The 17,107-nt window shown below is 39.0% G+C and overlaps 1 pseudogene; it reads right to left on the reverse strand.

The window, feature by feature from the left end:
- Window positions 1-12,281: 12,281 nt before the first annotated feature.
- Window positions 12,282-12,455, reverse strand: LOC141124461 (U2 spliceosomal RNA; annotated as a pseudogene).
- Window positions 12,456-17,107: the final 4,652 nt, after the last annotated feature.

The following is a 17,107-nucleotide window of genomic DNA, read 5'->3' on the forward strand; positions in this document are numbered from 1 at the left end:
TAAAGCCAATTATTCGTCTTTGTTTAAAACCTTGGCCTCTCTTCTTGCCTCATGGGAACCTCTTTCTCTCTCTTGGTTTGGTAAAATTTGTGCCATTAAAAGGACTTATCTACCAAAATTACTATATTATTTTAGAGTTCTACCTGTCCCTATTACTAATAAACAACTACATGCTCTACAATTAAAGATTTTACAATTCATTTGGAACCACCACAAACACAGACTCCCATCAACCACTCTCTACCATACTTGCCTACAAGGGGGATTAGCTGTATCCTCCATGAAACATTATTATCTAGCTTCACAGATTTCACAACTTACTTCTTTACATACTACTTATGAACGCCCCATTTGGACATATCTAGTATAAAAGGCCTGTTCCCCTCTCCCCTCTATACAACCTATTATGGACGCCTCCATCCTTTCGTCCCAAAACTTTTGATCCTTCCCTAAAACACATTCTTCTAACATGGGACTCCAAAATACTCCAGCAATCTTATTTCCCCCACATCTACCATTATCTGGAATACATGACACTCCTTCCTTTCCCCCAGCTTATGGAAATCCTCTTGTGTTCCGCTGGTGGCGTCTCAAAAAAAGTTAAATATATTTATGATTTTTACTGCTTTGATGGCATTAAATCCTTTACTTTTCTTAAAGAACACTGGAATCTACCAGAAAAAGAACATTTTCATTATACCCAAATTCATCATTACCTCTCTACCCTAATTTATTTATTATTTATTATTTATTTCAGGTACTTATATAGCGCCGTCAACTTTACATATACATTGTACACTCACATCAGTCCCTACCCTCAAGGAGCTTACAATCTAAGGTCCCTAACTCACATTCATACATACTAGGGACAATTTTTTTTTAGACAGGATCCAATTAGCCTACCAGCATGTCTTTGGAGTGTGGGAGGAAACCGGAGTACCCGGAGGAAACCCACGCAGGCACAGGGAGAACATGCAAACTCCAGGCAGGTAGTGTTGTGGTTGGGATCTCTCATTGCACTTCTACACCGAAACAACTGACCCCTTTTGAAAATTGGTGCAGACTAAACCCACACTCTAAAGTCCTAGTGTCTACTCTCTACACATCCTTTACTAACTTCCTAGGTCCACATAAACTTGTTTACATGGAAAAATAGGAACAAGATCTTGGATCCACCTTGGATATACAGGAATGGGAATCTATTTGGCTGCCCACCACTAAATGTTCACTTAATATACTTGCTCGAGAACATGCTTACAAATGAAGGTTTGTTGTTAAAAACTGATCACCATGACACTTCACCACAATGCTTCCGAGGCTGTACTGACCGAGGCACTTTATTACAATCATTTGGTGGACATGTCCTGTAGCTTCTCATTTCTGGACCAAGATGTATGATCTAATATGTTCAAGTCTTCATATCACTCTCATTAAAAACCCTTGGGCTGCTTTCCTACACAAACCTATTCCACATCTAAATATTAGTAAACGAAAGCTGGTGGGATTTGTTTTGTTGGCGACACGACAAACGCCTTTTAGGTACTATCGTTCACGAAAAATTGACCTCTATCCTCAACGATAACCGCACTAAATTCTTAAAAATATGGGAACCATGGCTTGATTATATCAAATACTTGAATATTGATCATTCCTTTCTTTCTCTCTGACCCATTATTTCAACTAATACGGTCAACACCAATATTGGTTCCACATGGGATTACCTCCTTCTTATTCTACTCTTACTAACAACTCCCCCCTTCCCTCTTTTCTCTTTGCTACTTTCTTTTTATCCATTTACTTTTATATTTTTTACGATTCCTAATTCACCTGACCTCTAAAACTTGGATCTTTTCTGTTCAATTTTACATTTTTCACTTTGTTATATATTAATTGCTCCTATTCATATTCATTTATTGTATGATGCATTTAATACTATATTGCTTCTTGCCAGTTTTTATATTATTTGTCATTCTAATATTCTAAAACTGGTTTTATTTACTGAAACTCAATAAAATTTGTTGTAAAACAAAGTGGTCACTTGCCAGCACATGAACAATCAGAATTGCTCTGATCCCCTCCGGAAGAAGACAGATGCTTTTAAATCTCTGGATCCCTGCACTAGCTACGTGGGCAGTGAACACAAATCATCCACAGAGGTGCAGCGGGGGCCATGAAGAGTTTACGGTATTAGTTCACATTTTAATTTTTTGGGAAGCAAAATTATTTCTGTCTGTGTAAATGAGCCTTTACAGTTGATTTACTTTAGAAAGTAGTCACAACCTGATTTGGGGCAGACTCTATGGACTAGACATGTGCAGTTCGTTTTATTCCAAATTGAAACTCAGGCAAATTTTTAGCTATTCGGAAATTAGGATACAATAGTAACAAATTTAGTAACGCATTTACGCATTTAAATTTCAGACGAAATTAGAATTTGAATAGTTTTCAAATCGAATTCGAATAGTTTTATAATCAAATGTGAATATTTTTCTAATCAAATTCGAATTTCCAAAGAGAATAAAATAGAATAGAAAATAAAGGAATAGAATAGAAAATAATATAATGGAATAGATAAGAAAAGAATAAAAAAATAAAATAATAGAATATAATAGAGTAAAACAGAACAGAATAGAAAATAAAAAAAAATGAAAAAAATAGAATAAAGAAAAATAGAATTGAAAAAAAAAAAGGGATAGAGTAGAAAATAAAACAATAGAGTAAAACAGAACAAAATAGAATAGAAAATAAAAGATCAGAATAAAATAGAACAGGAAATAAAATAAAGAAATAGAATAAAATAGAATAGAATAGAATAAAAATGGAATAGAATAAAATAGAAAGAAAATAAGAAAATATTCTGCCAAAATTTTAATTTCGAATAGAATAAATTTTAATAGAATAGAAAATAAAATAATAGAATAGAAAATAATAGAATAGAATAAACAATAGAAAAGAATATAATTAAAATAGATGGAGCGGCGCTAAATCTCTGTGTAGTAATAAATGTGATGTGAATATAAAGTTTAATCACATATAATGCGAAATAATGAATCAATATTTCAGACGAAATTAGAATTCGAATAGTTTTCGAATCAAATTCAAATTTTCGAAGAGAATAGAATAGAATAGAAAATAAAGGAATGGAATAGAAAACAATATAATAGAATAGATAGGAATAGAATAAAAACTAAAATAAAATAATATAACAGAGTAAAACAGAACAGAATAGAGAATAAAAAAATTGAAAAAATAGAATAAAGAAAAATAGAATTGAAAAAAAGGGATAGAATAGAAAATAAAAGAATAGAGTAAAACAGAACAAAATAGAATAGAAAATAAAATAACAGAATAAAATAGAATAGAATATAAAATAAAGGAATATAATAAAATAGAATAGAATAGAATAAAAATGAAATAAAATAAAATAGAAAGAATATAACCATCTTCCAAAATTTTAATTTTGAATAGAATACATTTTAATAGAATAGAAAATAAAATAATAGAATAGAAAATAATAGAATAGAATAAATAATAGAAAAGAATATAATTAAAATATATGAAGTGGCGCTAAATCTCTGTGTAGTAATAAATGCGAAGTGAATATAAAGTTTAATCACATATCACAAAAACAAATATCACTTCTATAAATTTTCTGATAACATAACATGAAAAATATATAAATTGTAACCAGTGAGAAAATGAAAAAAAAATTAAATTAAAGAAATAACATTGAAAACAGTGGATAACACTTCAAAAGTCTCCACAATACACATAATAAAAGTCCAGTGTGGAGATAGTGAAACACCATAGAAAGAAAGTTCATGAATAAAGTGCTGTGATCCCGTACAATTCCAAGCAATAATGTAATCCAGAGAATCCACCACTGTGTGCAATGGCCGCTCACCTTAAGGTAGAAGGTAATGCGCTTCAAAAGGCTCATAGAGCTTCATAGAGTAAGTGTCACTCAGTAACAGGTGATACTCGGCTCGCACATGGAATACAGCAAAGGGTCTTTTTAAAACAAAGTAGTAACTTACAGTTAAAATTCCACTGATGTGTCCAACAAAATGTGAATGCTCACAAATCCAAATTCGGCCAAGACCGGAAGTGACGTCACCAGACTCCTCCCGACATGTTGTGTCACTGACACATGACTTTCTCAAGGGCTCAATAGAAAAGAACAGAATAGAATAGAAAGAATAGAACACTATAACCATTTTCCTAAATTCAAATTTTGAATAGAATAAATTCAAATTTGAATAGAACAGAAAATAATAGAATAGAATAGAAAAGACTAGAACAGAAAATAAAATAATAGAATAGAAAAAAACAATAGATTAGAATGGAATAGAAAGACTACACCCCATCTTCCAAAATTAGAATTTTGAATAGAATAAATTCGCTTTCTAATGGAATTAGATTCAAATGTAATTCGAATGAAATTCAATTTGAATTTCAATGCAATTCGAATGGAATTAGAAAACTCTGAATCGATTCGAATTCGAATAAACAAAACAAATTCCGAAAACGAATTAAACAAATTTAACTAAAAAAATGTATGTAAATTTCATTATGCACATGTTGACTTGGCCTTTTTCTGCCCTCACTCTACTATGTTTCTAGTAAAGCCTGTCTCCTGCTAGTGTGCTGCACAGTACTACCCTTGCTCTCTGTATGGAAGCAGTGGTCTCTCTGCAAAGGTCTGGGATGCCCCCTGCTGATTCAGAGTTAGAGCTCTCCAATCAGCAAGAAGCATGAGTTCTGCTGATTGGAGAGCTATAGGTCTGACTCAGTAGTGGGTGGGGTCAGACCACTGCAATAATACCATTGATTTCACAGAGAATGCATGGGGTTCCACTTTGCAGCTGGCAGAAGACAGGCTTTTCTACTCAGGTTGTGGCTGCTTTATAAGGAAAAAAAAAGGTTCAAAACACAGGACAGCTTTTGATTTGATGTATTTGGAATGTAATTATTTGATTCAAACTGAAAGTTCAGTTGGGCTTTAATCCCCCACAAGAATAAATAAAACAAAATCCTGGACTTTCTTATCTGTATTCTGTTCTTACACTTGAGCTATAATTGTCACTTAATAAGTAGAATCCCAGTGCAGTCCAGGTTGTTCTTTGTGATTTGTATAATCACGATCATATAATTGGCTTCTCACTCAGGAAGGTCTGGCACATCTGATCCCTGGGAAGGAAGAAAAGTACTATTGATTCTCAAAATGAATACAAATAACTGACTGGCCTCGCAGAGAGAATTATTAATGATTAGAAGAATTGTTAGATACAACTAAATACACAGCCAGAAACTCGAAAAGACACTTTGCTTTAACTGGAAATTCAAAAGTAGATAAAATACAAAGAAATCAAAAGGCGCTTTATGCTTATTTTTTATTGGATAATGAGGCTCATTTTCACGGTAATAAAACGAAGAGGTAAATTTGTTCTTACAAACCCAGACATCAATAAGCAGCTTTATACAAAAACTCCACTAAGCATGCTTTGTATTCAAAATGGCTACACAGTGGCTAAGTGATTGGCACATGCAAGCTTTGGTCTGGATGAGATTGAATCCAATCAGGAACACTGATGGTTGTATTGAGTCCTGTCTTTGTCTATGTCAGTTTGGTTTATTATCCTTTTAACAATCTCTGCTGCTGCTGCTGCAAAAAAAAAGGATACTGGGAGATTAAAGTGAATTTCCACTTTTGAAGTCAAACTTGAGAAAACCCCACTTTATACAGTATTTGTTATGTGTTCCCATTCACACTCCATCTTTATTTTTACTTATTTTTCTTCATGTGCAGAGCAAAGCTTTGCCCAATCAGGGCGCGGTGTAAGCTGGTTGTTAACCACTTAAAGACCAGCCTCGTTTTGAAATGTATGTGTTTACATGTTTTTTTGATAGAAAATTACTTAGAACCCCCAAACATTGTTTTTTTTTTCTAACACCCTAGAGAATAAAATGGCGGTCATTGCAATACTTTTTCTCACACCGTATTTGCGCAGCGGTCTTACAAGCGCGCTTTTTTTGGAAAAAAAATCACTTTTTTGAATAAAAAAATAAGACAGCAGTAAAGTTAGCCCAATTTTTTTTTTTATATTGTGAAAGATAATGTTACGCCGAGTAAATCGAGACCCAACATGTCACATTTCAAAATGACGCCCGTTCGTGGAATGGCGTCAAACTTTTACCCTCAAAAATCTCCATAGGCGACGTTTAAAAAATTCTACAGGTTGCATGTTTTGCATTACAGAGGAGGTCTAGGGCTAGAATTATTGCCCTCGCTCTAACGATTGCGGCGATACCTCACATGTGTGGTTTGACTACCGTTTTCATATGCGGGTGCTACTCACGCGTGCGTTCGCTTCTGCGCGCGAGCTCGTCGGGACAGGGGTTTTTAAAAAATTATTTTTCTTATTTATTTTACATTATTTATTTTTACACTGTTTTAAAAAAAAAATGTGTCACTTTTATTCCTATTACAAGGAATGTAAACATCCCTTGTAATAGAAAAAAGCATGACAGGACCTCTTAAATATGAGACCTGGGGTCAAAAAGACCTCAGATCTCATATTTACACTAAAATGCAATTAAAAAAAAAAAAAAGTCATTTAAAAAAATGACATTGAAAAAAATGTGCCTTTAAGACGTATGGGCGGAAGTGACATTTTGACGTCGCTTCCGCTCAGCAGTGTCATGGAGACGAGTGGGCGCCATCTTAGCCTCACTCGTCTCCAGGCACAGCACTGAGAAGGGCGCGATCGCCTCAGCCGCTACCGATGGCTCCGGTAAGCGGTGGAGGGCACCGGATCGCCGCGGGAGGGGGGGGGCCGAATCGGCCGCAGAGACCACTTTTATCTGAAAGTTGACCACGGCACGAAAACGGGGATACCGGGGTTATGGCAGCTAGCTGCTGCCATAACAACGATATCCGCCAGCAAACTTTGGACGTACATCGGCGTGCGGCGGTTGGCAAGTGGTTTAGGAGCGGGACCGGAAAGCTGGCCGCAGCAAGTTACCGACCGCCGCATGACTATATACGTCCTGACTTTGAAGAGGGATATCTGGGTAATGGCAGCTTCTGCTGCTACAACCGAGATATCTATCTCTTCAGGTGGTGGTTCGGTTAACGATAATGGTGGTCTCTGCGGTGGATTTGCAGGGAGACCACAGTTATCGGCGGCGGGAGAGGGCCCCCCTTCCCGCCTCTCTCCCGCGCCCTCCGCCGCTTACCGGAGCCGTCGGCAGCGGCGGAGGCGATCAGGACCTGTCCGTGGCTGGGTATGGAGAGGAGTGAGGCTAAGATGGCCCCCACCCGTCTCCATACCATAGCAGGGCGGAAGCGACATCAAAACGTCACTTCCGCCCATACGTCTTAAAGGCACATTTTTCTGTTGTCACTTTTTTCAAATGACAACATTTTTTTTTCTTTTATTGCAGTTTAGTGTATATATGAGATCTGAGGTCTTTTTGACCCCAGATCTCATATTTAAGAGGACCTGTCATGCTTTTTTCTATTAGAAGGGATGTTTACATTTCTTGTAAAAGAAATAAAAGTGACCCAATTTTTTTTTTAAAACAGTGTAAAAATAAATAAAATAAGATAAAATAAATAAGAAAAAAAAATGTTTTTAAAGTGCCCCGTCCCGCCGAGCTCACGCGCAGAAGCGAACGCATATGTGAGTAGCGCCTGCATATGAAAACGGTGGTCAAACCACACATGTGAGGTATCTCCGCGATCGTTAGAGCCAGAGCAATCAATCTAGCCCTAGACTTCCTCTGTAATTCAAAACATGCAACCTGTACAAGCGGGCGCAATTTTGAAGCGTGACATGTTGGGTATCAATTTATTCTGCATAACAATATCTTTCACAATATAAAAAAAAATTGGGCTAACTTTACTGTTGTCTTATTTTATTCAAAAAAGTGATTTTTTTTCCAAAAAAAGTGCGCTTGTAAGACCGCTGCGCAAATACGGTGTGACAAAAAGTATTGCAACAACCGCCATTTTATTCTCTAGGGTGTTAGAAAAAAAGTATAATGTTTGGGGGTTCTAAGTAATTTTCTAGCAAAAAAACTTGTCTGAAAAGGAAGTCCGGTCTTAAAGTGATTAACCAATGAGTCATCAGCTGTCAATGAGTTTCCCCGCTGACAGCTGAATAGAAAAAAAAAATTCTTGGCCAAAAAATAAAGATTAAAAACAGCATCCCCCCCCCCCCCCCATCCATACCAGGCCCTTCGGGTCTGGTGTGGATTTTAAGGGGAACCCCACACCAAAATAAAAAAAAAAAATGGTCCCCTCCAAAATCAATACCAGACCCTTATCCTAACATGGTAATGTAGACAAAGACTCACCCAAGCTCTACCACATATTTATAAGATGATGAGCTGAATAACGGTTTTCAGGCCATTGTGTCCCATACATCAAAATTGCAAAAAGAATGCCAATTGCTTCTTCTTAAATCTTTATTGAGCACAGACAGCAGTGCAACATCAAAACGCTAACATTCGGCAAAAGCCTTCCTCATAGCATACAGATTTACAATAAAATAAAGTTTATATAGAAAAAGGATCCATTCCTCCAAAAAAGGGGGCGATACAATGCAATTTAAAGTCAGTTAACAATTGATGATTATCAATTGAGCAAAACATGATTAAAATCACGTGATGTTGGTAGAACCAGAGAAAATCCTAACATGCAGCCCGGGAGGTCAGAAAGGGGGAGGGAACGAGCGAGCGCACCCCCCCCCCCCCGAACCATCCCAGGCCACATGCCCTCAACATGGGTGCTTTATGGCCTCTACCCAACAACCCTGGGCTGTGGTGGTCGGTCAGGGTCTGCGGGTGGGGGGCTTATCGGAATCTGGAAGCCTTCTTTAACAAGGGGGCCACAGATCCTGGCTCCCCACTATTGAATCCTACCCCTACCCATTCACCAAAAAGTGTCAAAAAGAAAAAACCACAACAAACAGTTTTTGACAAATCCATTATTAATAAAATAAAAAATAAAATAATAGTGTCCCTCAATGTAAATCCATCGTCAATCACGAAGCCCGTCGGACCTAAAAAAGAAAAGAAAAGGCGCCCGCCTCCTGGGAGGCCTACCACCGTCTGCCCACTCTGCGCTTTGACAGTTCTTATATAAGCAATGGGCGGGGCCACGTGGTGGCCCCACCCCCTTCTGACATTACGTCACATGCTTTTAAACTGTTCATACGTGTCTAGTAAAGAGCCTCTTTATCTGGGTGTTGAGATTGACATTTCATATGGCATTGTTAGCCATTTACCAGTCATTCTCCTTTCAAGTCTACAAGTTTGTTATCTGTAGCTGTCGTTCTAAAAAGTGAATCTGTATGTAGGAAGAATCTTAAGAGTGAGGATGTATTGCAGACATTATAAACCGAAATGTCTTCCATTATCTCTGCACCCTACCACCAAAACCTTAGAAAAATCTTCTGGTTTCACTTGTTTTATAAAATGTGGCCCTTGGAAAAGCTCACATGGGACATTGTTGCAGTCTTAGTGATTGGCTGTCCCCCTGAGCACTGAATGGGGGGGGCACAATTTCCCCATACCATGTAGTGCTGGATTTTGTTGGGGTCTCATTTACATTGTAGTCAAAGAAGCAGCTAAGATGTAAGAGCAATCACATAATCTCTTATACACTCCTATTCTTTAAAATTGTCCTCCCTGATTTACTTTAACAATTATTAGCTGTGAATATAAGTATGCTGCAGCACTTCAATCAAATTTTGTCTTAAAGTAATTGAAATTGAAAATGAACAGAGCATATCCTTCTATAGTGTGTACTAGTCTCAGTCCAACGGCTTCTCTCTGTCTGTTCTCTATTCCCTCTGCTATCTGCAAGAGTCACTTCTGACAGTCTATTCCAATTCCACATAATCCCAGGAGACAGCCCCACCACTCCCAGCACACAGCAGGTGATTGACAGTCTCAGCTGTGCATGTTTCCCTATGACACTGTGTAGAGGTGGGTGTATCCATTCCCTTGACTCAGGTCTCAGATTACACTCAGCTCCCTGTTCTATGCTGTGCAATGTGTGGTTTTTAGATCCCTGCCTACTAAATCTGAGAAATAGCTGGACTTTGAATGGCTGTAGAGAAGAGATGGCTGCAGATAAACAGGTGCAACATATGCAGGAGGATTTGTTTTATTTCTGTGTACCACCTGAAGCCAGTCACTTCACTGGGTAAATTTAAGGGTTTACAGTCACTTTAAAGTGTAAGTTCACCTTTTCACAAAAAAATAAAAGGTGAACTAACACTGTGCATCCTCCCTGGTCCCTGCAGCACTTACCTCCATGGATAATTTGCCCACACAGCCAGTATAGGGGTCTAGGGATATGAAATCTGTGATCTTCCTCTTCTTTCCTTAGGGATGCCAGGATGGATCAGGGCAATTCTGATTGGTCAAAGTGGTCACATGCCACATTCACTTGATGTCAGAAGGGGGCGGTGCCATAGGGTGACATAGCCATATGGCCCCACCCCTTGCTTATAAGAACTGTCAAAGCGCAAAGTGGGCAGACGGCAGGAGGCGGAGCATTTTTTTTTCTATTTTCTGGGTCCAGTGGGCATTGTGATTGACGATGCATTTACATCAAGGGACACTATTTTTTTTTTTTTTTAAAGGACTTGTCAAAAACGGTTTCTTCTGGATTTTACTTTTTGACACTTTTTTGGTGAATGGGTAGGGGTACGATGTACCCGATATCTATTCACATGGGGGGGCGGGATCTGGGGGCCCCCTTGTTAAAGGGGCTTCCAGAACCTGATAATCCCCCTGCCCCAAAGCACCCACCCTCCCCTCCATGTTGAGGGCATGTGGCCTGGTATGGTTCAGGAGGGGGGGGGTGCTCACTCGACCCCTCCCCTTTCCTGACCTGCCAGGCTGCATGCTCGGATAAGGGTCTGGTATGGATTTTGGAGGGGGACCTCGCGCTGTTTTCAAAAAAAAAAATTAAATCCATACCAGACCTGAGGGGCCTGGTATGGATTGGGGGGACCCCATGGCCTTTTTTTCTTTATTTTTTCAATAGCTAGCAATTGTAACCAGGAGTCATTTTAAATGGGATTTGATTTGTTTTTTTTCTTTAGAAAATTATTTTTTTCCCTTACAGATGCGCCACAGGCACATTAGGAGGACCTAATTGTTGCACTTTAAATTAATTAAAATCACTGCTCTTGAAAGAACAATCATTTTAAAAAATAAATAAAATATTGATACAAGTTCCCCAGGGCAGTACCCAGACGCAGTACCCCTTTTATGGCCAATTACTTGCATATAAACCTTCAAAATGGGCACTTTTGATTTTTCCTGCTCGGCTCCCATAGATTTTAATGGGGTTCGCCGTTCAGGTTAGAACTTTTCCCCTGTTCGGGAGTTCTGCTGCGAACTGAACAAGGGGGTGTTCAGCCTCTCCCCAGAGGGAGGGCGATTGAGACCTCAGGCCAAAGGTAGCACAGTGAAATCAAAAGGCACTGGGCCTCTCAGAATCCTCTACTCCTGTGCCCCATCTTACCCAGTGAGAACTCCGATTTCTCTTCCCATGGGAAGATCCTTCAGGATCCCTATCATGCCAGCAGGGCTACTACACAGCCAGCCATCAGGCCAGAATCACATAGGAGCAGGGTTGTCTTTAAGGCAGGGCAAAAGGGGCAGCTGCCCTGGGCCCTGTCATTGTTGTGGGGCCCAAAGCAGCTGCCTCATACTTGCCAACTATCCCAGTTTATATTCCCTTGTCCCTTGAAGTTTTAGTCCTGTGCTGTGTCCCGATATCTCAGTGTGAAGTGCTGATAATAATGCTGCTCAGCTCTTCCCTATTAGTGTTTACAGATGACTCACCTGCAGACCCTGTGTTTACATGTAAATAAACGGAATTTATATGTAAATAGTGGCAGCATTCATAAGTAAATAGCTGCGGCCAGCGGCATTGATATGTAAAAAAAGGTGGCATTCATATGTATATCATATGATATGTATATCATGCCCCCCTGTATTGAGGAGATGATGTGCTGTATCCTCTAGCAACCAATCAGTGAGCAGTATTAGTGTACAGTAATCTCTAGCAACTGATTAACAAGCAGAAATCATTTGCTGTAACCTCTAGCAACTAATCAGTGTGCCGTAATGTGTGCTGTAACCTCTAGCAACCAGTCAGTAAGCAGTAATGATATGCTGTAACAGCTGCCAACCAATCGCAATTGCTGCCTGATCTGATACAGTAAACTGATTTTAAGTCTACCTGCTATTTATTGTATGTCTCAGAGCAGGTGGAGAGTGAAATTGCATGGAGGGGGGGGGCAAGCAAATAATTTTTGCCCAGGGTCCAATCAATATTAAAGACGGCTCTGCATAGGAGCACTTGCACCGGACACTGGTAAGAACAGATGCTATACTTGATCTTAGCCAAAAGTCTGAGAAGCATTGCAATTCACACAACATACCTAAAAAAATGTTTTTTTTATGTTTCTTACCTTTTAGATGTTTCTCAGGAGGAAGTGTCATGGATCACTGCAAGTTTTTTTTTAAACAACATAAGAGTGATCCATCATTAACATATAATGAAAGAAGATCAGCTTCTACCCTTGTAATCCTTTGTTAGGACAGAGTGTTCAAATCTAGTTACACTTGATAATGAAGATCTGCCGGCACAGCACAGTTGCTTATGGCAAACACAGCTGCTCATAATCAAAGAAAACTACCTAGGATTTTTTTCCTTGCTGAAGGGTCCAAAGCAGAGCATCTAAAAAAAGGTAACCTGCAGTTTTTAAATATTTTATTTAAGTTATGCTATGTGAATAGGGACATGTACCAAATATAAAGTAGTTGTTAACACAATTTGTCTGTAAAAGTTGAAATACACTTTAAGGCCACATTCACACGAACCTGCATGGTACCATGTGGGTTTACGGACAGTGCCGTTCTGGCAGAGAGCAGTGTGGTGTGCATTTCAGCACTATTTATTTCTAAAAACTAAATCTAACCTTTTTTTTTTTCTTGCATAGAATGCAGAAGTGTTACATTTTGTTATTTTTTTTTCCCATCTGTGTCCCCTCTCTATTTGTCCTGGTGACCATTTTCACCAGAATGGAAGGTGGTGGAATGGGAATCCAAGATTTACAGTTGTCACTGAAACTGGCAGTGAAGGAAATCTTGTTCTGGTGATAAATGTCTAATGCCCCGTACACGCGGTCGGACATTGATCGGACATTCCGACAACAAAATCCATGGATTTTTTCCAACGGATGTTGGCTCAAACTTGTCTTGCCTACACACGGTCACACAAAGTTGTCGGAAAATCCGATCGTCCTGAACGTGGTGACGTAAAACACGTACGTCGGGACTATAAACGGGGCAGCAGCCAATAGCTTTCGTCTCTTAATTTATTCTGAGCATGCGTGGCACTTTGTGTGTCGGAATTGTGTACACATGATCGGAATTTCCCACAACGGATTTTGTTGTCGGAAAATTTTATAGCAAGCTCTCCAACTTTGTGTGTCGGAAATTCCTATGGAAAATGTGTGATGGAGCCTACACACGGTCGGAATTTCCGACAACAAGGTCCTATCACACATTTTCCATCGGAAAATCCTATCGTGTGTACAGGGCATAAGAATGGGTTTCCCTTCATTTTGTGAAATGTCCACTCATGTCCACTTGTTTCAATTTTAAATATACAGGCAGTCCCCGAGTTATGAACATCCGACTTGCGAAGGACTCCTACTTACGAACGGGAGGCGGCACATTGGAAAACATCGAAAAACATCAGAAAATGGCGTCTGCGCATGCGCGGCTACTTGACAGAACATCAGAAAACATTGTAAAACTACGTCTCTACGAACATATTCGACTTAAGAACAAACCGGCAGTCCCTAACCCGTTTGTAACTCGGGGACTGCCTGTACTCTAATCACTTGGTGACCACCTGCCTGAAATCTACCGCAGGCGAGCTGTAGTCAAAGCAACGTACCTGCACATCGGTGCATACTTCCGGGTTTACACAGCCGGAGCCTGTCAGCAAGTCTCGGACAGTGACTCACGGCTGGGACCTGCTGATCGGCTGTGTGCAATTAAAGCCCAGAGCTCTGTGTTGGTAAACAACACAGAGCTCTGTACATAGAGCGATCTGTCAAAGTTATAAAGAAGAGGTGTAGCGCTAAAAAAATATAAAATAAATAAATAAAAAATAAAGTTAATCAATAGTAAGCTTGTTGAAGACAATCAAGGTAAAGTCCTCTATTAGATAAATCCAGATAAGGATGGATAGATAGATTAGCCACCACCAGCACCCAATACTACTGACTCTTACCGTCAGTGTGTAGGGTACACACAATAAATGTATTAGGTTATGGCCCCAACGATCCTTCTGCACAGAGCGATCCACTCCACAGAGATTTAAACTAATCCTTTTTCCACTGAGCAAAAGAACTCAAAGACCTCTTCCATACATATAAGAATTCCCAGGATAAACTCCAGCATCCACATAAATATAAAATAGAAGAACGCTCATTGCGCAGGTATCCAAGTAATGAATTTATTAAATAAAAAAATCTATTACACTCATGTGTTTGAAAATACTGACAGGCATATGAAAACGACCAGCGTTTCCAACCAACAAAATGGCCGCCGTGTCCCAGTCAGAGTCCTACGTCACACGTCCCTAGATCCACCCAACGTTTCGTCATGAAAATGCGTCCTCAGATCTGTCAAAGTTGCAGTGATCCTGCAAAGCAGGGATGAGAAACTGAGATATCTAGTAGGAAAGTCAGCACTCTTTACATATATTATACATAGTTAGGCACACATTTAACCCCTTGATCGCAATAGATGTTGACCCCTTGCAAGCCCTTGACATTAGTACAGTGACAGTGTATAGTATTATCACTGATCACTGTTTAAATGCCACTGGTGATGTCAGTGGCAGTTAGTCAGTTCCCCTCCCCCCTTAGCGTCAGATTTACCACCCCACTATCGCAGTCCCATTATAAGTCGCTGATAGACGCCATTAGTAATATAAAAAAAATAAAATTACAGTATACAGTATCTCACAAAAGTGAGTACACCCCTCACATTTTTGTAAATATTTTATTATACATTTCATGTGACAACACTGAAGAAATGACACTTTGCGACAATGTAAAGTAGTGAATGTACAGCTTGTATAAGCCATCTTTATGTACAGCAACAATTCTTTTTTTCAGATCCTCAGAGAGTTCTTTTCCATGAGCTGCCATGTTGAACTTCCAGTGACCAGACACACCTGCTCCCCATTCACACCTGAGACCTTGTAACACTAATGCCCTGTACACACGGTCGGACATTGATCGGACATTCCGACAACAAAATCCTAGGATTTTTTCCGACGGATGTTGGCTCAAACTTGTCTGGCATACACACGATCACACAAAGTTGTCGGAAAATCCGATCATTCTGAACGCGGTGATGTAAAACACGTACGTCGGGACTAAAAATGGGGCAGTAGCCAATAGCTTTCATCTCTTTATTTATTCTGAGCATGCATGGCACTTTGTGCGTCGGATTTGTGTACACACGATCAGAAATTCCAACAACGGATTTTGTTGTTGGAAAATTTTATAGCAAGCTCTCAAACTTTGTGTGTCGGAAAATCCGATGGAAAATGTGTGATGGAGCCTACACACAGTCGGAATTTCTGACAACAAGGTCCTATCACACATTTTCCATCGGAAAATCCGACCGTGTGTACGGGGCATAACAAGTCACATGACCCCGGGGAGAGAAAATGGCTAATTGGGCCCAATTTGGACATTTTCACTTAGGGGTGTACTCACTTTTGTTGCCAGCGGTTTAGACATTAATGGCTGTGTGTTGAGTCATTTTGAGGGGACAGTAAATTTACACTGTTATACAAGCTATACACTTACTACTTTACATTGTAGAAAAGTGTCATTTCTTCACTGTTGTCACATGAAAAGATACAATTAAATATTTTAAAAAATGTGAGGGGTGTACTCACTTTTGTGAGATACTGTATCTACCATAGTTTGTAGGCACTATAGCTTTCACACAAACAAATCAATATCAATAAACACATGTAGCAAAATACATTTTGTCCAAAATTTATGAATAAATTAGATTTTCTTTTTATTGGATATGTTTTACGTTTTATAGCAGAAAGTAAAAAAAAAAAAAAAAAATATATATATATATATATATATATATATATATATATATATATATATATATATATATATATATATATATATATATATATATATATATATATATATATTTATTTATTTATTTAATTTTCTGGTCTTTTTTCGTTTGTATTGCAAAAAAATAAAAAAATACCACCAAAAGTAAGCTCTATTTGTGTGAAAAATTATGTAAATTTCATTTGGGTACAGTGTTGCATGATGCGCAATTACTAGTTAAAGTAGCACAGTGGCTTGGTCATGACAGGGGTGGAATCTTCCGGAGCTAAAGTGATTAAAGGATAAATTCACTTTTGGGAATATCTCACATGTTCCACCCATTTTTAGGGTAGAACATGTAACACGTTCCCACTCCTGCAGCTGCAGCCTGCTCTGCTGCCTCTAGTGACAGCAAGCGGGGGATCTTCTCCCCACGTTCACTGTCAGATTTTTAATAAAATCGCAACCGTGTGGGGCTCCACCCGCCCAGTCGCATCATTCTTTTACAGAGTTTACAGAGTGAATGGACACTGGTACACCCAAAAAAAACTGAAGTCCCCCTCCCTATATAACCCCTCCCATAGCAGAAGTACCTCAGTTTTTGTAGCAAAGCAATATATACTTATCCCAATAAGAGGGGTGGGGCCTCTGTGTCCCATGATATACTCCAAGAAAAGGATTTTACAGATAAGCTGTTATAAAAATCCTATTTTCTTTATCATACATCACGGGACACAGAGCATCATAGTAATAACTATGTGGGATGTCCCAAAGCAATGCCACCTGAGGGGAGGGAGACACAAAGCAAAACAGCTGCCGCCAGGCGTGAGGACCTATACTGCTGCCCACAGCACACTGCACCTGAAGGCAATGTCCTCCTGCCATCTTACATCCATTTGATA

This window comes from Aquarana catesbeiana, linkage group LG01, assembly GCF_042186555.1.
Source record: "Aquarana catesbeiana isolate 2022-GZ linkage group LG01, ASM4218655v1, whole genome shotgun sequence".
In the NCBI taxonomy this organism is placed as follows: domain Eukaryota; kingdom Metazoa; phylum Chordata; class Amphibia; order Anura; family Ranidae; genus Aquarana; species Aquarana catesbeiana.